Below are 23,082 nucleotides of genomic sequence, written 5' to 3'. Positions count from 1 at the left end.
AAATTCAAAAATGGTAATAGATACTGAGAACAAAGATGATCCACTATTGGCATCCTGAATTTTGAAATTAATGAATGAAACAAAAAAATATTCAAATATATGGCACAGAAACTTTTCACTAAAATGAAGCAAAAAACTGAATTTACTTATTGAAAGAAGGCACTATTTTTTTAGGGGGAAAGGACACAGAGCCTTCAACACCAAGCCATGCTCCAGGGAGGGTTTTGAACTCCAATGAAATTTTATGCATAAGAATTCAGTCACCTTCAAGGTGGGGGCAGAATCGGACCGGCCTCAGATGTCTCCATAGTTATACTTGTGCCAAAAGACAATTAAACAATGGCTGTAAAGTTCTAGGGGAAAGAAAGTACTAGCCAAAATATTACACCCAGCCAAGTCGCTTTTAATTTAAAAGCATGAGTCAAGTCCCTATTAATAACCAAAAGAAAGAAATTGAAAACCTATGGGTCCTTCATATCCAACTAGATATATAAATCAAAATAAAGAACTTTAATGAAGAAGCAGTGACAAAAAGCCCCTGGTGAACCCTGAATCTGTCTAAATGTCATACTGATTACAAGCAGCTATGGTAAGTAAAGCTATACAACCAAATATAAGTGTTTTAAACCTGGGCAAAATCAGAATAAGATAACTAGAAAAATCAGAAGATGGGGAAAGGAAGGGAGACTTGTAATTTCTTATCTTTTATTGCAGGAAGTCAACTAACAGAATCTAAAATTAGTACATGCGGTTAAATAAGATAACGACTAACTTCTAGATGATTTTTCATAATTTTGTCACTACTTTGTGGTTTTCATTTCTACTTCTTCAACTTCTTTTTCTTGTGTTAAATTCAATTACATTTATTTTCAGTTCAGTTTCTTTTGGTGAATTAGATTTTATAACATAAGTGAAATTAAATTGAAGGCTTTCTATTAAAGAATAAGATCTAACTTATATAAATCACGTGCTATCTAGTGATGTGTCACTCCATCTCTCTGGCCTTCTGTCTCTACACGGGCATAGGAAGAGGCCTGGAATGTTACTCGTGGTGTGAGACTTGGGGTTATTTTATAATTTCTTCCTTGCATTTTGCTGAATTGCTTGCATTCTTTTTTTTTTTTTAATGTTTTTTATTTTATTTTTGAGACAGAGAGAGACAGAGCATGAGCAGGAGAGGGGCAGAAAGAGAGGGAGACACGGAATCCGAAGCAGGCTTCAAGCTCTGAGCTGTCAGCACAGAGCCCAACACGGGGCTCAAACTCACCAACTGTGAGATCATGGCCTGAGCCGAAGTCATGCTCAACCGACTGAGCCACCCAGGCGCCCCTGCTTGCATTCTTTATAAGGATAAAGTAGTTAATCAAAAGTAAATAGGAACACTGAAATTTTTAACCATTTTTTAAAAATCAAATATTATGAGACTTACTCTTAGCAATTAAGCCATTTTCATCAGAGTTCTATCTCCTTAAGAAATCCAAACTCTTTCTTTCAAGATTAAAAATGAGATATTTGGGGCGCCTGGGTGGCGCAGTCGGTTAAGCGTCCGACTTCAGCCAGGTCACGATCTCGCGGTCCGTGAGTTCGAGCCCCGCGTCAGGCTCTGGGCTGATGGCTCGGAGCCTGGAGCCTGGTTCCGATTCTGTGTCTCCCTCTCTCTCTGCCCCTCCCCCGTTCATGCTCTGTCTCTCTCTGTCCCAAAAATAAAAAAATAATAAAAAAATGAGATACTCTATCACTGATAATGCTTTTGAGCAAACCAACAGATATCACTGAAATGGCCTCATGAGCATTATCATCGCTGTGAAGAAATGTTTCCATCTCATTCATTCCTCATTCCCAAGCTCACAAGCACCCTTCTCTTTAACAGCCAGACCATTGCCATATGGAAAAAAGAGATTCTTTACTTCACTGCCCATTTCTACAGAGTACACTGAAAACTCATACTCAATGAGCACAACCAACTTGTTACTAAATTTTTTACTATTTTCTTTATACTAAGTCAAAGTCAGGAAGCACACAGCTGAGTTAAGTGCAGACTGTTCTCTCTGAATAAATCATGTGGTTCCTGGCATCCAAAAAAAGCCTCTTTCATTCAAGTAGCAGTGTCCCTCTTTGTTGCTTACTGATCTGTGGATAACCTCATTCCTGTCTATACCATGGCTCAGAAAGTAATCGCAAACCAAACCAAAGTTTTCTTCCTGCATCGGCAGAACACATATACTCAACACCTAAAACCCGACGTAGAATCTCCTCAGTGGTCTTACCTACCTTGTTCTAGATAGCATGCCAGTGATTTTTTTTTTTCTTTCCCTTAATACGTACTTGTTGGTCATTGGAGGCTGGTTTTGCACACTTCTTAATAAAATGTGACTGGTAATCATTCTTGCTATGTGAGGAAGACCATGAGTCTTGCTTTTGTACTTCTGGAATTGATAGTAGTCAAGATTCTCTCAGGAGCAAGTAACAGACCACACCATGCAAAGCAGCTTTGTCAAAAAAAGGGAAGCCGTGAACTCGCACAACCAGGAAGTCTGAGGGGGGACTTCTGTCACCGTAAGGTCTCAAAGACCAAACTATATCATCAAAACTCTGCCCCTCTCTTAACCTGTTGGCCCGGCTTTCTTCAGTATTAACTTCATCCTCAATAGGCACTCTCCCTGGGGCAGAAAATAAAACCACCAGCCACTCCAGGCTTGCACTTTCAGAAGTGGGTATGGTCCCAGATGAGGGAGACAGAGATCTCTCAGGCACTGTGTAAATCCAGAAAGGGAACTCTGACTGGTCCAGCCTGGGTCAGAGCCTACGTCTGTGCGTGGGCAAGGGAATATACAGAATTGATAGCCTCAACAGAATTACATGGACTGGGGGAGGGGTGGTTTTTCCAAAGAAAGGTGTGCTGGTCAGACAGGGGAAAAAAGTGGACGTTCACCAAAATCTTCCACATTGTCAACAACAAAACCAACAGTTTTGTATGGAAAAGAATTATTTTGTGTTCTGGAAAACCTTTGTGTTTACCAAAGTGATGGGTATAAAAACTTCACTGCCACTTCTTAAGAAATGATCCTATAAACAACATCAAGGGCAAGGGGCAAATGACTGACCAATCCTACAAAATTCTTTCAATTCAAATGTGGTTCAACCTCAGGAAATCAATCATTACTGTAATTAACTACATTAGCATTCATTCCATTTTTAAAATATCTTAGTAAACTGTGAATAGAAGAAAGCTTTAGGAACACGGTACTGGTAACATATAAGAAACCTATCACACATATTTACTTTACAGTGAGATATTAGAAGCATTCATATTTAAGTGAAGAACAAGACACCATTATTATTCAACCTTTTCTTGAGACCTTAGTCAATGCAATAACATCAGAAAAATCAACAGGCAAATAAATGGGCAAATGTGCCTACATTTAATTTTTTTTAACGTTTATTTATTTTTGACAGAGAGAGAGACAGAGCATGAGCGGGGAGGGGCAGAGAGAGAGGGAGGCACAGAATCTGAAACAGGCTCTAAGCTCTGAGCTGTCAGCACAGAGCCCAATGTGGGGCTCGAACTCACAGACCGCGAGATCGTGACCTGAGCTGAAGTCGGACGCTCAACCAACCGAGCACCAAGGCTCCCCAAATGTGCCTACATTTAAAATGTAAGACAATAGGGATGCTTGCTTGGCTGCCGATTAAGTGTCCCCACTTGAGCTCAGGTCATGATCTGACAGCTCATGAGTTCGATTCCCGCATCGGGCTCTGTGCTGATAGCTCAGAGCCTGGAGCCTGCTTCAGATTCTGTGTCTCCCTTTCTCCCTGCCCCCTCCCTTGCTCATGCTCTGTCTCTCTCAAAAATAAAAATAAATGTTTAAAAATAAATAAAATAAAATAAAATCTAAGACAGTAAGTTGAAAAATTACTAGACTTAATAAGAGAGCAGAGTAAGATGACAAAGCACAGATCAACCTACAAAAATCAATAATTTACTCTTACGATTTATTTTTTTTTTATTTTTTTTTTTAACGTTTATTTATTTTTGAGACAGAGAGAGACAGAGCATGAACGGGGGAGGGGCAGAGAGAGAGAGGGAGACACAGAATCCGAAACAGGCTCCAGGCTCTGAGCCATCAGCACAGAGCCCGATGCGGGGCTCGAACTCACGAACCGCGAGATCATGACCTGAGCCGAAGTCTGACGCTTAACCGACTGAGCCACCCAGGCGCCCCACGATTTAAATAATTATAATTGGAAATGTAATTTTTAAAACCCCACTCATAATATCAACAAAACTCTTATGATACCAAAGACTCAATGTAACAAAAAAGGAGTAAAATCTGACTGAAAACAACTGTAAATCCTTATAGAAGAATATAGAATATAACTTGAATAATATAGAGAAAAATTATGTTCCTAGATGGAAAGAGTGATAAAGACTCTCTCTTTGACCAAACTTTAATCAGGGTCCTTGAGCCCTCTTTTCAACTAGTCCTCATCCTTGAGCTCTGTCTTCAGCCTGCCTACCCCAGTTTTAGAAGAATCCTGTTAAGTCAGTTTATCAAGAATCCCCCTACCCTTGATGTCTCCCTCCTCTCAGTAATTTTTCATCCACCAAACCCCTCCCACTGCTCATTGGCTATAAATCCCCTCCTATCTTCGTTGTATTCGGTGTTTAGCCTAATCTCTTTCTCCTATTGTGATAGCCTTAACATCTATTGCAAAAGTCCTGAATAAAGCCTTCCTTACCAGTGTAACAAGTGTCCCAATAACTTTTTTCTTCAATGAAAGTCAATATTATAAAGAGTTTCTTCAAATTAATCTATAATTCAATATTTTCCAATCAAAATCCTGGACAATCTTTATGGACTTTACCGACATATTCTCAATATTCCATGAAAGCATACAAATATAAAATTTTACAAGATGCTTTTGTAAAATAACAAGGAAAGGTAAATTGCACTGCATGTCTAAAGACTACAATAAGAACAATATGGTACTGGTGAGGTGCCACATAAAGCCGATCAACAGAAGACAACAGTTCAAAAATAGTCCCAAGAATATACAGAAGTTTACAATCTGATGAAGATTGCATTTCAAAGCAGTGAGGTGGGGGGAGAAATTAATACTCATACGGTGTTGAGACTACTGGCTATCCATTTGAAAATTTTAATAAGTATAACAAACATTGAACTAAACTCCAGATGGATTAAAAACAAAATATAAATAATAAAAGTACACATTAGAAAAAATCAGAATAATGTCTGTGTAACTTAGAATATATATGCATCTCTCTAAGCAAAACCCAAAACCCTGAAGCAATAAAGGAAAAGCCTGAACACTATAAATTTAAAACATAAATTTAAAATGTATGAAGAAACCTCCATAAACAAAATTTGAAAATAAATAAACTCTGAAAGAAAATTTTGAAATATATATTACAAAGGATTAATCTCCACTATACATAAAAAGAGTTCGAGCAAAAGTGAACTCAACTTAAAGTTGGAAAAAAGAATATGAATAATTCATGGAAAAATATAAATGGCAAATTCCACTCATATTAGGAATCAGCATGAAGTGAATACAAGATGATGAAACAATTTAAAAGATTAGGGAGTGGAGGAATAATCATTGATCATGTGTAAGAACTCAGAGAGGTTATTTCCTATGCATTGTTTCATGGCAAGTTGTGTGGGGATTGGGGTAAAAACCAACAAATATAAAGATACGGAAGATGTGGAATATAAGAAATGGTGAGATCAAACCAAGAGTTCAAGAACAAGAAATCCCACGTGAAAACAGAGCAGCAGACCTAGAAAGCAATTGATCCAAATTGGAGTCCAAAAATGAAACATGCATGTTAAAATATGGTGTGGCTTTTGAACAATGATGGAGTATAAGAATTCATTTTTATTTAACACCAGGCACATTTTATCTTTTGTGGTAGATAGAATAATGACTCCTCAAAGATATTCATGTCCAAATCCTTGGAATCTGTGCCAGTGTTAACTTATATGGCAAAAGGAGCTTTACAGATGTGACAAAGATTAGGACGTGTGAGATGGGGAGATTATTTTTACTTTTTTTAAATGTTTTTATTTACTTTTGATACAGAGAGAGACAGAGCATGAGTGGGAGAGGGGCAGAGAGAGAGAGGGAGACACAGAATCTGAAGCAGGCTCCAGGCTCTGAGCTGTCAGCACAGAGCCCGACGCAGGTTTGAACTCACAGACTGTGAGATCATGACCTCAGCTGAAGTCAGACGCTTAACCAACTGAGCCACCCAGAGGCCCCAAGAGATGGGGAGATTATTATGGATTGTCCAGGTGGGCCCAATCCAACCATATGACTGTTTCATAACAGAGAACCTCTCTAGGCTATGATCAGAGAAAAATGTAATGAAGGAAGAAGGATCAGAGTAATACAATGACTGGCTTTGAAAATGGAGGAAGGGGACACCTGGGTGGCCCAGCCGGTTAAGTGTCTGACTGTTGATTTCAACTTAGGCCATCATCTCAAGGTTGTGGGAACAAGCCCTGTGTCAGGTTCTGCACTGACAGCACAGAACCCACATGGGATTCTCTGTCTCTCCCTCCCTCTCCGCACCTTCCAGGCTTGGGCTCTCCCCCTCAAAAATACATAAAAAATATACTTTAAAAAAAAGAGAGAGAGAAGAAAATGGAGGAAGAAGCCGCGAGTCTATGCAGGTGACCTATAAGAGCTGGAAAAGGCAAGAAAATAAATTCTCCCCTAGAATCTTCAAAAGGAATAGCCCTGTAAACACCTTGAGCCCAGTGAGACCCCCGGAGGACTTTTGACTCCCAAAACTTTAGATTTGTGTTGAGTAAGCCACGAAGCAACTGTGGTGTTCAAATTTGTTACAGCAGCAGCTAGGGGCTAATGCCCTCTGCAAGGTGCCGGAATCATGACGTTGACCTTTGGCCCTGCAGTGAAAAGTATTTCATAGTCAAAGCGGCATAAATGTATTTTTGTTTCTCAAACTTTTAGACTCAACCTACATATATTATAAAATAAGACTTGAATATGGTTACAGAATAGAAGGTAAACATTAATTATCCAAATGACAGAAATTAGAAGGTGGAAGGAGAGGTGGAGAGAAGTGCCCTTACCTGACAAAATAGGAACTCAGAGATAGCACTGAAAAGTTGTTGGAATAAGAAAGAGATTGAAGTATAAAATGTGAAGTTACACAAAGGTAGTGACAGAAGAACTAAAGATAGTGTTAATTAACAAAGATTAGGATGAAAAGGGGGAAAATAACATGGAGTGGCATAATATCTAAAACGGGAAAACCAGCAAATAACAATATCAATGTAACAGAGTCACACACTTCACTTCGCACATCACTTAGAGCAGAGAAAATGTAACTCCTTTGCTCCTTATCAATCCAGTCCCCCTCCCAACCCCACACCCTCTGGCTGAGGGAAGAAACAGTTTTTATATTATTTGACTAAAAGCATACTCCAGACTAATAAATCAAGCCATTACTTTAGGAAATATTCAGTTTTTTTCTGAGAGTTTCCCCCCTACCTGATCCCCTCCCTGAGATAATGTGTCTGCAGGAGGGGGTGGGGGTTGCAGTTCACTTGTGTGTCCTCACTGCACTGGGGAAAGTGGGGGGGGTCCTACCTCATGCTGGACCTTGGATGTGATTGGCATCTGTAGCTCTTTGGTATCGTGTGCCCTGCATTTTTCAATGTGGTTCCTTAGTTAAGCTCTCCCATATGCCAGGCACGATGCTAGGCGTGAGCCTACATCATCGGCTCTTCTGCGTAAGGTACCCCCATGTGCTCCAGCCCTGTGGAGCTCCCCCTCATCTCAGCTCACAGCATATTTTGTCCACATTAGACATTTGGCTGCCCTCTGCAGTGATCCTCGGGCACAGTAGTTCTGAACATATGGATGCACCGCCATCTGTTGTGAAATTGCCACTGGTATGTCACTACTAATGATTAAAATAGCAAACATCCTCCATGATTCAAGTAATCCTTTTAATGGCATGTTCCCAATGACTTGCCGTCTAACACATTTTCTTGAGCGAGCAGAAGAGGAGATGTGGTAGCGATGTCTCCACAAACCCCCAGGGGAGTATGTCACCCATGGGAACATCACCAGAGGGATGGTAGAAATGTCCAGGATTGCTGACATGCTTAACTTGCAGCAGGTCCTGTGCTCTCACATGCTCTAGTGTGACTCCTGAACTTCATCTCACCAGATTGGCCTTCCAATCGGAAAGGCAGGGGTTGGGTCTTACACCCCTTTGGATCAACATGACAGTCCCTTCACAAAACATGTGTTGATTTGTTTCCCAAATGTTGGCCTGAGAATACTCTGGATAGGCTAACATAAGCTCTCCATTCTGGCACACAAGCACAAAAATTAGATTTTACAGCTATTCTATATCAGCAGCATCATAAGTGGAGCAAAGTGTGGGCTTTAAAATAACATCTACCGGAATAATATCTTGGCCCCATCATTTACTGCTTGTTCAGAAATGAGCAAGTTGCTTGGCCTCACTGATGCTCAGTCTCTTCACTTGTAAAATGGAGATTTAAGAAGGCAAATAAAATTGAAACCAGTTAGGGACGCCTGGGTGGCTCAGTCAGTTAAGCATCCAACTTCGGCTCAGGTTATGATCTCATGGTTCCTGGGTCTGAGCCCCGCATGAGGCTCTGTGCTGACAACCCAGAGCCTGGAACCTGCTTGGGATTCTGTGTCTCCCTCTCTCTGCTCTATCCTCCCTCCCCTCCATCTCTCCCCTCCCTCACATTCTGTCTCTCTCTGTCTCTCAAAAATAAATAAACTTAAAAAAAAATTGAAGCCAGTTAAAAAAGAAAAGCATAGGAACGCCTGGGTGGCTCAGTCGGTTTAGCAGCTGACTTTGGCTCAGGTCATGATCTCACGGTCCATGGGTTTGAGCCCCGCCTCCAGCTCTGTGCTGACAGCTCAGAGCCTGGAGCCTGCTTCAGATTATGTGTCCCCCCCCCCCCCTCCGCTGTCTCTCTCTGCCCCTCCCCCACTCACACTCTGTCTTGCTCTCTCAAAAATAAATAAAGGTGAAAATAAATAAAAAAAGAAAAGAAAAGCATTTAAAGCATCTAACACATTTCCTGGTTCACAATAGGTATACAGTGAATGTAAATTCCTTTCCCTCTCTCCATTTCCCTCAAGGAACAGCAGGAGATAATACATACAGGGACACAGGAGAAGAGAAAACCTCAGGCATCAAAAAAGTGATGTCTGGGGTGTCTGAGTGACTCAGTCGGTTGAGCATCTGACTCTTGATTTCAGGCTCAGGTCATGATCCCAGAGTCGTGGGACCTGCATCAGGCCTCACATTGGGTCTGGAGCCTGCCTAAGATTCTCCCTCTCTTCCTCTGCCCTTCCCCACACACACCCACTGCACATGCGTGTGCTCTCTCTCTCTCTCTTTTTCTAAAAAAAAAAAAAAAAAAAAGATATCTGGTAACTGTCGTCCAGGAACTGGCTTTATTTTTTGTCCCTGGGTCTGTACTAGTACAGTTGGGCAGATTGGGAGTGACCGTGGGACTGCCCTTGAGCTGATCTTCCCCCCAATTCTTCCAGTCAGTCTACAGGCTTTGCTGGGGGCTCTGCTGGCCAGGCTTCCTGTGAAGACAAGTGCCCCTTTGTGCCTGTTCCTTCCATTTTTAGAAAGATGACTAATCTCTCTGTCTGAGAGAAATGCCTTGTAAATTGTGGTCCTTGCCCAGATCTATGACTAAATTGCAGGAGCCTGCAAGGTTCACAGGGTCCTGGCACTTCCTGAGATGGCGTTGTTGTGGGATTAGAAGCAGGACCTAGAGTGTCTTTCCCCTGTGCATTTACACAGGGAGAGTCTTCAGACCTGGGAAGAAACACCTAGGGATCACCAAGGAAAGGGGCAAAGCATTTATCTACTCAAGTTAACCTCTTTTTCCCTGAAACATCTTTTTTTTTAAATGACACATTAGCCAAGTCTTGCTCTTTTGTCTGGGTCACGGGGAAAATCACGTTATTTTAGAAAGGAAATGAAGTGGCATTTCTTGGCAGCCAATTTTGAATTCTGCATTTTAAATCATTCAAAGAGCTTCTGCAGCTGGCGGAAGATAGAAACTTATTTGAAGAGACGAATGAGAAACTCATCAAAGAATTACAACTCCTTGGGGTAATTTTGATCATAAATAGGACAGATGCCATCTGTGTAGCATGGTTCCTTCATTCATTCATTTGTTCATTCAGAAATATTATTAGGCGTGTCTGTTGTGAGGGCCCTCTGCTAAGTACTCATGTCACAAAGACGCTAAGACACGAAGATAGGAGACATGTACGTGAGCAAATAATTAAAGCCACACGAGACAGGTGCAGTAAAAAATGCATAAGCAAAGCACAATGATTGCTGGGAGGAAGGGCTGTGGAAAGGCTGCAGGGAAGGAGCCGGGAACATTTCACCATTTAAGTAAGCCCTGATTTTCAGGGTAAGGAGGAATAATAGGTCTCTAGGTGGATCAATGGGAAAGGGTATTCCGTCAAAGGGACCAGTGAGTGGTAAGCCATATCCCATATACAGGGAACTGCAATTAATGTTCTGTAGTACTGAAATACCAGACAGCAGTGGAAAAGTGGTAAGAAATGAGGTTGGAGAGATAATGCTGGGTCACCATATGAGAAGCATGGAATGCTATATTATGGACTAAAGTCTAAAGACTTCATCCTGTAGGTTATTGGAAATCACTGAAGAATGTTCCACAGAAGTGAAAGAAGATGTGATCTAAGTTGCATTTTAGAGCATAGGCTGGAATCAGGAAGAATGGATCCTCAGAGATGAGCAAAAAGAGTGTTGGGGCACCTGGGTAGCTCAGCAGGTTAAGAGGCTGACTTCGGCTCAGGTCATGATCTCACAGCTCATGAGTTCAAGCCCCACATTGGGCTCTGCGCTGATAGACACAGTAGATAGAGCCTGGTTCCGATTCTGTATCTCCCTCTCTCTCTGCCCCTCCCCCACTCATGCTCTGTCTCTCTGTCTCTCTCAAAAGTAAATTAAAAACCATTACAAAAATTTTTGTTACAAAAAAGGATTATAATAATCCAGGAAAGAGGCAATCACAGCCCCAAGTGCAAAGGAAGGGGCAGACTGTTAGGACTTGGTGACCATTGGACTAGAAAGTGAGGGACTACCAGGTCTCAGGCTCAAGAAGCAGACTTGTGCAGAGGGAGCATGAGTCACTGTGGCTGTTGAAAATATAGTTGGGGATACAGTTGTCAGCAGATCAGAGAAATCTAAATAAACAGATCGCTTTGGGAGTCATCATACACAGTACAGGTGGTAGTTGAATCCTTAAGCATAATGAGATCATTTCCAGGGGGAATATACAGAGCAGAGGTTATAAACGGACAGCTCAAGACCAAATATAGCAATAGATATGTTTGGCTTGGCTCACATAATGCTTTTAAAGATTAAAATTTATTGCCAATATTTAAAGGCTGTGGAATGTAACAAAGAAACAAAAGCTCTGGCTTCTCTGAAAAATCAAAAGATTTGGCAACACTGGGCACACATTCTCACATAACCACAATTGGCCGGTTGATCAGCCAGGGTTCCTTTAAAAGGGGCCCAGCCCACCACTTCGTCTCCCGGTCCAACTTCGCTCACTGACACCACCTGTTTGGCCTCTGAAGGCCTGGTTTGCAAGGGGAGGGCTACAAAACAACCACAGTAAGGGCCAGCAGCAGCAGAGCGATGCTCCCCAAACTGCACCCAAAGATAGCCACATCCAAATGCCCAAACCTGTGAAGAGGTTAAAGTACATGGCAAAGGGGGCAGCAGATGGAATCAACGTTGCTCAGAGTATCGTGGATTGCCCCTGTGGGCCGAATCTAATCGAAAACTCTTCACACGTGGAAGGGGGAGACAGAAGAGGAAGTCAGAGTGATGCAGCACGAAAAAGACTCAGGCCAGTGTTGCTGGCTTTGAGGATGGATGAGGGCCATGAGCTTCTAGAAGCTGGGAAAGGCAAGGACACAGACTCTCCCCTGGAGTCTCCAGAAGGAAACACAGCCCTGCTGACACCCTGATTTTAGACCTGTGTTGGACTTCTGACCTACAAAACTGTAAAATAATAAATTTGGGTGATTTCAAGCCACTAAGTTGGAGGTTATGACAGCCATAGAAAACTACTATGTGGCTGACAGAAAATTAGTAACCAGGGAAAGAGACAGAAAAACCAGACAGGGAAGAACCAGAGGGAGTATAGTTAGATAATCAAGAGAGGACTTATTTTTAAGAAGATCCCATCAAATGACACTGAGATGGCAAATCCAGTTCTGAGGCAAAGGGTGAAATGTACCTATAATGCCCAAGTCTAGGGGCATATCAGAATCATTCAGGAACACTGTTAGAAATATCAGTTCCTTGGGTCCGCCGTGGGCTACTGCTCTAGGCTCTGATACGGAGCCATGTTTAGCCATCTCTGAATGAGATGAACTGGACCTTTACTAGATTAAATGAGTACTTCATGTTTGTTGACTCAGCTCTTACTCTTAAGGCTCCTTGTAGCCTTTTAGCAGAAGAAAACCCATTTGAAATTTAATGCCACATTTTATTAAAGCTATTTATCTGCATGATTTTTATCCCTATGTGGATAATAAACTCCTTGCAGGCGGTAGGTGCTTGCCAAATATTTGCTGAGTGCATAAATGAAATGGATGTAGCCACTGGAGAACTCTGTTGTTTTCTAAAGCTAGCAGGATGAGCAGAGATCATTTATCTCTTAAGCCTCTATAAATTATACAATTCAGATTATTTATGCATGTTCATTTGTTATATGGGTAAAGTTGTAATTTTCTACTTAGATGCCTAGAATCCTCCACTACTTGTCCGATCATCAGAACCAGCCAGGACTAATTCTCAGAGGGGCTCCTGGAACAGTGTGACGAGGTACTTCCATTCACAATCTCATTCCCGAAATGGCCTTAGGTAATAGTACACTATCTTAGATAAAATGAAATCTACCTTTAACCTAATCCTGGGGTTGCAGAGAAAATTCCAGTTCAATACTTACAGAGTGGGCCTAGGAGACTGGCCTCTGAAAATCATTGAGCGAAGAGTACCAGCCTCGGAGTCACAAAGGCCATCCTCCACTTAGTATAACTCTGATGGTCCAGGTGTGACATCCGTGTGGGCCCTGGACACACTGGGTGACAGAGGCCAGGAGCAAATTACCAGGGCCAAGGAGAGTGTTGTGCTGCTATAGTTCCAATGCAGGGGGAAAAAAATCCAAAATCTGTTAGTGGAAGGCCAAATTCTGTTACTAGAAATCAAGCAGAACTTTCAGGCAAAAGGGAGAGCCTTGAGCTGAGATCTAGAAAGTGGAGTCTAGAAGATTCTGAGAAACATCCTGCTTCCTAGGAAGAAGGGTTATCAATCAACTGTGCGGAGAGTAATAAGAGTGGCTGACAGAGAGTGCTATATATGTATTCACGTCAGGGATGTCAAGAATGAGTATGACAGCATTGAAATAGTTGGGACGGAAGCCAGGTTGCAATGAGTTAAGAATATGCTTTTGAAAAGCTCAGATGAAACGGGAAAGTAGGTCAGGGTGCTAGAAAGAAATGCCATAATAAAGGAAGATTTTTATTTTGTTACTATGTGCTTGGTTCTATTTTAAGGATTAAGGGGACTTGAACATACATACTATCTGAGGAAGGGAGAGGCTTAAAACACAGGAAAGAAAATGATTTTTTAAAAAATGGAACAAAGATGGAGCTGAGGTGAAGAGATGGGAGCGTCAACACTAGGCACAGGTAGAGTTAGCCCATAAATATTTATTGAGAACTTACTATGTGCCAGGCACTGTCCTAAGTGCTGGGAATAAACAGCACAGACACTGGCATAGTCCTCCTCTGGTGACACTGGCAGTCTAGAAGAGTGTGGTTTCTTTCAGTCCCCTTTAGTTGTGAGTGACAGAAGCTCAAGCAGCTTAAGAGTAAACGAGACTTAACTCGTGCAACTGAACAAATCCAGGCATGGCTGCCTCCAAAGATTTATCAAAATATTACGGGATTGTCTCTGTCTCCCACTCTGTTTCCCTTTTCTCATGCAGTCTGTACCCATGTGGTAGCAAAGACAGTGCCCACCATCTCCATCATTATATGGTCTATGAGGCCCAGGGTCTCAGTAAAATAAATAGACCACATCTCAATGTCTCTGCCAAGAGTCTCTGGATTGACTCTGAGGAGGCAAGGTGCCAAAGGGGACAACTCTGAAGATGCAGAGAGGTGAGAATGGGAAGGTTGATATCGAGCAAACTGGTTTTCTCAGAAAATCAGAGGCCAGTGCCTACGCAGAGAGGGCGGGGGCAGAGTAAGTTAGGAGGTTTGTGGAGAAGGATTAAGCTTTTTTTTTTTTTTTTGAAATATGAAGATTTAAATAATTGATTCTTTGCAAACACTATAGGTGACATTCCTTGCCTATCAAGCAGATAATGGAAGACACGTACAAATGTATACAGTATGTATAAACACATTAAGTTACTATCACAGAAAAAGAGCACATAATATATGCAAAAAAGACTTGTGGTTAATTCTTTCTTTTTATCTCTGAAAGATTTACTTCCTTCTGCCCATTCTTGCTTCAGATCATACGATAACAAAAACAGGAATGGATTTTCTTCCACCACCCCTCCTGTAGGATTAAGCTTTTGAAGAGCGGTGCCTGGGTGGCTCAGTCTGTTGAGCATCAGACTGTTGATTTCGGCTCAGGTCATGTTCTCACAGCTCGTGAGTTCGAGCCCCACATCAGGCTCTGCTCTGACAGTACGGAACCTGCTTGGGATTCTTTCTCCCCTCGCCGCCCCCCGCCAACCCCTCAAAATAAAGAAACTTGAATTTTTTTTTTTTTTTTTAAGGTTTGGAAGAGTAGCTGAGGAATATAGGAAAAGGCACAGACCCTTGACAAAAGGATCATTAAGGGTTAACTGATTTTGAAAACCATGTATTTGTCACGGCCCTAATCTGCACAGTTATACAATTTCCTCTGCAGGCTCAGCCCTGAATAATGATAGCCATGGCCATTTGTGTAGAAAGGCACAGTGAGGAGCCCAATCTTCCTCCCCATTCTGGGGCAATTTGGCTATCAGGCAGACACCCAGGAGCTGTATTGTACAAAGGCTCCGAAGTCTCTCAGGAGAAGTGGGAAAGAAAGGCAGAGGATGGACTTGTAGGACACTGACTTTAGGTAATGCGATCCTCCCACGTCTCAGGAAACCACCCATTAAGGACAAGACACTCAGTGGGTGGCATGAGGATGCCCAGTGCTTGGATCCCTCCTGGACCACAGCTCCTTGAAAATGAAAAACATGCCACTCACACTTCTGGCTGGCACCTGGCAAATGCTTCAGGCCCTGCCCCTGATATATTTCTCCACCTTTAAATGGTTAAGGAACGAACTTTTATTATGCTCCCCCCCACCCCAAATTCCTCACACTTTCAGTCTGATGTCTCATTTAGCCCTCTCATCATATTGAGAAGACGGGTATTTTTTCCCTAGTAGCATAGAAGAGGATGTTAAACTTGCTCAAGGTGACACAGCTAGCAAGGAGAGGGCCTGGGGTAGGTAAGGCCATGCTTTTTTGTCTGTTATGTGCGCTCCTGTTTTCCATCACCGCGCCTCCTAGAACATGGTTTGCTACACTGGGGCCAAAGATTTCTGAAGGTCTTTGTTGATGAACCTGAAAGGCATGCTAGGTGAAATAAGTGAGTCACAAAACAACCAATATGATGATTCCACCTACATGAGGTACCTAGAGCAGTAAGTTCATAGAGACAGATGTCTCTATGTATGTCAAATGTATTCTCAGGGTCTGTGAGAATGCCTTCTTCCTTTAGAGGGCCTTTAATTTGCTTCAGTTCCAGAGACTTTGGCCTGAAGAACTGTGCTCATGTGCGGGAAGACACCTCTCCGTCCTGAGCAGGTGTTGACAGGAACTTCAGGAACAAATCCTAAGTCTGTCATGGTGTGGGTTATGAAGGACACAGGCCACCTGGCTAACCATCGCGGTACCTTTGCCAGGGAGATGTTGGAGAGGGATGGCAGTGGCTTCGAAGGAAGCCAGGAAGAGACATGTAAGCTGCGAAGTGGAAAATATCAAGAACGATAATAATTGCAGCAGGAAAAAACAAAACAAAACAAAACAAAACAAAACAAAACAAAACGTCATTGCCTTTCAAAGGGCAAAGTCCAGGGGGCTGGGAGCTTCAGTCTAACACTCGAGGAGGCCCAAACCAAACAAGTGTCACCCTCTCCCACGCTTGCTCCCAGGACCAATGGAAAAATGAGATTCGAAGGTTAGGGCTACATAGAGTGTTACATTTAAAAAGCACCTCTACTTTAAAAAAAAAATCTTTTACTCCTTCCAAAAGCACCTCCAGTAAGGTATCATTAAGGGCATCTTCGAGGGAAAGAAGCAGAGCTTGGAACAGAAGGTTAAAGCAAGATAGTAGTAGGGGCAGAATCAATCACAGGACCTTCCAGTCCAGGTTGCTTCCACTGAGCCCACTTGAAGTACTGAAGACATCTCCTTGAGTTACCTGGTTAATATATTTTCAGATCAATGTGCCATTTTCTCCTCCTGCAGTGCGTCAACAGATGTTTTACAAAGCAATATTCTGTACAGTGGAACAAAGGTCTTTGATACTCCACATTGAGTTAATGGGAAGTTTTCTCTGACTCCTCACCAGGTGAGGCCCTCCCTTAAATAAAGTCAAATACGTAATTTGCTTTCATTGCTGTGGTGAGCACAGTTAAGGCTTTGGAAACAGAAGGAAAGAAAATAAGACTTTGGAAACCACTACATTCGTTAAACAGGGAATGCCCTTCCTTTGGTCCTTCCCACCATGTTTTGTTTTCTGGACGACCCCCCCATTAGAGCTGTCCATACCCATCTAGGGCAGAGGCAATGAAAGGGCAGCACTGGGGCTAGCACCACTGGCTGATAGGATTTGTCTGACTTCCACAATCATTGAGAGTTTTTCCCCCATGTGTTTTAAATATTTACTTAGTAACCAATATTTAAAATGTGTTTAAGACAATTTAAAAAAAAAATCGAATTTCAGACCCAATTCAAAAACAAACAACATGATCAGAAAATGAGGAAAGATTTGAACAGACATCGCTCCAAAAAAGATATACAAATGGCCAACAAGCACATGAAAAAATGCACAACATCACTAATCATGAGGGAAGCAAAAATCAAAAGCACAACGAGATATCACTTCACACCCGTTGGGATAGCTAATTATAGAAGGAGGAGGAGGAGAAGAAAAGAAAATAACAAGAGTTGGTTAAGATGTGGACAAATCGGAGCTCCTGTGTGTCACTAGAGGGAATGTAAAATCAGGTGGCCATTGAGGAAAACAGCATGACAATTCCTCAAAAATATTTAAAATAGAATTACAACACAATCCAGCAATTCTAAATCTGAGCATATTACCCAAAATAAGTAAAAACAAGAACTCAAACAGCTATTTGTCCTCCCATGTTCATAGAGCATTACTCATAATGGCCAGAAGATGGAAGCCACCCAGAAGTCCAATGAGGGACAGATGGATAAACAAAATGTGGTATATGCAAACATGAAACAATGTTCAGCCTTAAAAAGGAAGGAAATTTGGGGCGCCGGTGGGGGGCTCAGTCGGTTAAGCGTCTGACCTCAGCTCAGGTCATGATCTCACGGTTCGTGAGTTCGAGCCCCTGTGCTGACAGCTCAGAGCCTAGAGCCTGCTTTGGATTCTGTGTCTCCCTTCTCTCCTCCCCCCGCCCCCACCCCATGCTCTGTCTCTCTCTTTCAAAAATGAATACACTTAAAACTTTTTTTAAAAAGGAAGGAAATTCTGACATATGCTACAACATGGATGAACCTTAAAAACACTATGCTAAGTAAAAGAAGCCAGTCACAAACAACAAACATGATGATTCCACCCATATGAGGTACCTAGAGTAGTAAATTCATGGAGACTGAAAGTCATCCCCATCATATCGTCATATTTTCTGAGCAGGGAACATTCTCCAGCATGTAAGTGTTTTTCCTTGGCCTGGATGGTCAGGTAGAAGGCCACTCATAGCACATGCTATCTCACCTGGGACCCTGGTAGCCTGGAGATCATAAATTCCTCCAGCTAGGGCAAGAAACTCAGGAGCACAGTTTCCAGTTCTGTACCTAAGGAGCTTGGAAATCACCATTCTGTCCCAACAACAAGTAAAAAGCAGAACAAACTAAAAAGTAAACAACTCTTCTTGAATATATAAGAGAGGAGAGGACAAGGCAAACCACTGCCCCTAATATTAGAGAGACAGGCAAATGCAGGAAGTCACAGCTTACCTGAGCAGAGACTCTTGAGTGGAAACTGCCCTGGGAGCCAGCACCAGGCCAGGAAAACCTGAACTGTAATTAATGATTTAAAGAAGGCTCAATGTGGGCAAGTCTGAGAGTTAATAACTACAGAGGAGCCCAGTTTTAAATAAGGCCCCAAACTCTTGTGAATTTTACCCCCAAGAACTTGACCAGGTTATCACAATAAATAGCCAAGAAAAAAATCCCTGGGCTTCCAGCAGGGAGAGGGGAAAGGGAACCATTTTGAAAGAAACCAGAGCTCTCGCTTCTTAACAAGGCCTACTGCAGGTGAAACTAATAAACCAGAAACTGACCTGCTAAGGTATTATCAGAGCTTAAATGGCCTGGAAGAAGAGAAATACCCAACGCCAGTCCATCCTGTCCCACCTAGGAGGGAAAAAACCCTAAGAAATACCTGAGCAATTCCAAGTCCAGAGGCATATGCTCCCTAAGAGACAGAGACTCAATCATAGGACTGTAGAATTTTCCCTTTCTCCCCACACCTCACACCACATTACTAAAGACCTATTTAGAGAAGTTCCTTGGTTCATCGTGTCCAGTAATCAAGAAAAAAATCACAAGGCATACTAAAAGGCAAAAAAAAAAAAAATTTTGGAAGACATAGCAAACATCCTAGCCAGAGGTAGCAGGGATGTGGCAGGAACCAGAGTAGGATTAATATGGTTCAAAGGGATATTTAGACAGCATGAAAGAATGGATGGACAATGTAAGCAGAGAGATGGAAATCCTAAGAAAGGACGAAAAAGAGAAGCTAGAGATAAAAAAAACACTAGAACAGAAATGAAGAACACCTTTGGGCTTATTAGTGGATTGGACAAAGCAGGGGAAAGAATCTCTGCACTTGAGGATATATCAGTAAAAACTACCAAGACCAAAAACAAAGAATAAAGATTGAAAAAAGTAGAAGAAAACATCCAAAGGCTGTGGAACAACAAAAAAAGATGTAACATACGTGTAACAGGAACATCAGAAAGAGAAGAAAACTGAGAAAGGAACAGAAGAAATATTTGAAACAATAATGACTGAGGGTCAACTGGGGAAATTTCGGACACCAAGCCACAGATCCAGGAAACTCAGAGGCCACAAGCAAGATACATGCAGCAAAAAAACAAACAAGCAGGGGTGCCTGGGTGGCTCAGTCGGTTGAGCGGCCAGCTTCGGCTCAGGTCATGATCTCACGGTCCATGAGTTCGAGCCCTGAGTCAGGCTCGGTGCTGACAGCTCAGAGCCTGGAGCCTGTTTCAGACTCTGTGTCTCCCTCTCTCTGACCCTCCCCCGTTCATGCTCTGTCTCTCTCTGTCTCAAAAATAAATAAACGTTAAAAAAAATTTAAAAAAAACAAACAAGCAAATAACAACTACTACATGTAGGCATGTCGTTTTCAAATGATAGAAAATCAAAAATGAAGGAAAAAATCCTTTAAAAAGCCAAAGGCGGGGGGGAATCTTACCTATAGAGGAACAAATATAAAAATTATATTCAGCTTTTCCTCAGAAATCATCTTAAACCAATCACCTAGACCAAACATCTGAAAATTCTGAACCCTACAAAATTAGCATTAATAAAGAAATAAAGATTTTCTCAAAAAAATGGAAGGAATGTGTTGTCAATAGTCCTGCCTTGCAAGAAATGTTAAAGGAAGTTTTTTAGACAGAAGGAGAACGTAGATCAGAAACTCAGATCTAGGGGCACCTGGCTGGCTCTGTTGGTTAAGCATCTGGTTCTTGATTTTGGCTCAGGTCATGATATCACAGTTTGTGGGCTTGAACTCTACATGGGGCTCCACACTGACAGTGCAGGCCCTGCATGGGATTCTCTTTCCTTCCCTCGCTGCCCAACCCTGCTCATTCTCTCTCTCTCTCTCTCTCTCTCTCTCTCTCTCTCTCTCTCTTTCTCTCCAATAAATAAATAAATAAACTTAAAAACAAAAGAAACTCAGATATACATAAAGAAAGAGCATCAGAGAAGAAATAAGAAACAGTGAAGATAAAATAAAAACTACTATCTTTTTATTCTTTAAAAAAAAATTTTATTTATTTTGAGAGAGAGAAAGAGAGAGAGAGAGAGCTATCAGGGGAGGGGCAGAGAGAGAGGGAGAGAGAGAGAATCCCAAGCAGGCTTCACACTGTCAGTAACAAGCCCAACACAGAGCTTGATGTGGAGCTCAATCTCACAAACCGTGAGATCATGACCTGAGCCCAAATCAACAGCCAGATGCTTAACTGACTGAGCCACCCAGGCACCCCTATTTTTCTTATTCTTAATTGACCTAGCCAGATAATTGTTTGTTCAAAATATGAATAGCAACCATGTATGCTTATGAATATAGCTTATGGGTGCATATATTCTTATGTATGTATGTAAGATAAATGACAACAATGACACAAGGGAAGGGAAGGAGGAATTAGTATTTTGTTGATATAAGGCACTTGTACTACCCAGGAATTAATCTAGGCAGAGAACTTAACACCTTCACAAAAATTAACTTAAAATTGATCATAGACTTAATATAAAGCACAAAACAATAAAACTCCTGGATGATCACATTAAAGAGAACCTAGATGACCTTGGACATGGAGATGACTTTTATTTATTTATTTATTTATTTATTTAAAAAAAAATTTTTTTAACGTTTATTTATTTTTGAGACAGAGAGAGACAGAGCATGAATGGGGGAGGGGCAGAGAGAGAGGGAGACACAGAATCGGAAGCAGGCTCCAGGCTCTGAGCCATCAGCCCAGAGCCCGACGCGGGGCTCGAACTCACGGACTGTGAGATTGTGACCTGAATTGAAGTCGGACGCCCAACCGACTGAGCCACCCAGGCGCCCCTGGAGATGACTTTTAAATACAAACCAAAGGCACAATCCAAGAAAGAAATAACTGATAAGCTGTACTTCATTAAGATTAAAAGCTTCTGCTCTATGAATATTATCAAGAGGGGTAACTTTTATTTTTACTTTTTTATTATTATTTTTTGTTTGAGAAAGAGAGAATATGTCAAGCAGGGGAGAGGGCGGAGAGAGAAAACCTCAAGCAAGCCCCATGCTCAGCATAGAGCCCAATGCGGGGCTCAATCTCATGACCTTGGGATCATGACCTGAGCTGAAATCAAAAGTTGGATGCTCAACCAACTGAGCCACCCAGGTGCCCCTATTTTTATTTTTAAAATAATCTCTACACCCAGTGTGGGGCTCAAACTCAAAACCTCAAGATCAAGAGTCAGGTGCTTTACTGACTGAGCCAGCCAAGTGCCCCAAAACTTCTGCTCTGTGAAAGGCAATGTGAAGAAAATGAGAAGATAACCCAGAGACTAGGAGTATACCTTTGCAAAAGACACATCTGATAAAGGACTATTACCCAAAATATACAAAGATCTCTTAAAACCTGACAATATGGAAATGAAAGACCTAGTTACAAACAGGCCAAACACCTTAACAGATACCTCACCAAAGACACAGAGATGGCAAATAACCATATGAGCTCTTTGCCTCATCTACTGTGAGAATGAAGATCATTCTCAGCAGTCAGATTACTGACATTCCAGAAAATGTCAACATCACTCTGAAAGGATGCACAGTTATTGTGAAAAGCCACAGATGAACCCTGCAGAAGGACTTCAAAGCACTTCAATGTAAAACTCTGTCTTCCTGGAAAGAAAAAGAAGAGGTTCTAGGTTGACAAATGGTGGGAAAATAGAAAGGAACTGGCTACTGTCCACACTTTCTGTAGCCATGTACAGAACGTAATCAGGAGTGTTCTATTTGGCTTTCATTATAAGATGAGGTCTATGTATGCTCACTTCCTCCATCAATGTCATTATTCAGGAGAACAGGTATCTTATTGAAGTCCAAAATTTCCTGGTTGAAGAATACATCTGCAGGGATTGGATGAGATCAGGCATTGCTTGTTCAGTGTCTTGTACCCAAAAAGATGAGTTAATTGTAGAAGGAAATGACATTGAACTTGTATCAAATTCAGCTGCTTTGATTCACCAAGCCACAACAGTTGAAAACAAGAATATCAGAAAAGTTGGGGATGGATCTATGTCCCTGAAAAAAGAATGGTTCAGCAGGCTGATGAATAATTTCTAAGTTGTCCAGGAACAGAAACAAAATGGTAGATGATCCTTTTTTTTTTTTAGTTTATTTATTTATTTTGAGAGGGAGAGTGTGAGCAGGGGAGGGGCAGAGAGAGAATCTCAAGCAGGCCCTGCACTGTCAGCACAGAGCCCGACATAGGGCTTGAACTCAGGAACCAAGAGATCATGACCTGAGCCTAAACCAAGAGTTGACCGTTTAACCAACTGAGCCACCCGGACACCCCAGTAGATGATTCTTAAGGCCTATCTGTGATATTTTAAAGATACAATAAAAGCCCTGTATTTTTTTTTTAAAGCGTATGAAAAGATGCTCCACATAATATGTCATCAGGGGAATGCACAATAAAAGCACAGTGAGATCCTACCACACGCACCTATCTAGATTGGACAAAATCCACAATACTGACAACACTAAATGCTGGTGGGGTGTATACAACAGGAACTCTCAGACATTGCTGGTGGGAAAGCAAAATGTAGAGTCACTTTGGAACACAGTTTGGCAGTTTCCTACAAAACTAAACATACTCTTCCCACATGATCCAGCAATCAGGCTCCTTGACAT

The 23,082-nt window shown here is 41.8% G+C and overlaps 1 pseudogene; it reads left to right on the top strand.

The window, feature by feature from the left end:
- Positions 1-21,925: 21,925 nt before the first annotated feature.
- Positions 21,926-22,505, top strand: LOC125173401 (60S ribosomal protein L9-like; annotated as a pseudogene).
- Positions 22,506-23,082: the final 577 nt, after the last annotated feature.

The sequence above is a fragment of the Prionailurus viverrinus genome, chromosome C1 (genome assembly GCF_022837055.1).
Source record: "Prionailurus viverrinus isolate Anna chromosome C1, UM_Priviv_1.0, whole genome shotgun sequence".
Classification (NCBI taxonomy): Eukaryota; Metazoa; Chordata; class Mammalia; order Carnivora; family Felidae; genus Prionailurus; species Prionailurus viverrinus.
This window is presented reverse-complemented; position numbering and strand designations above follow the sequence as displayed.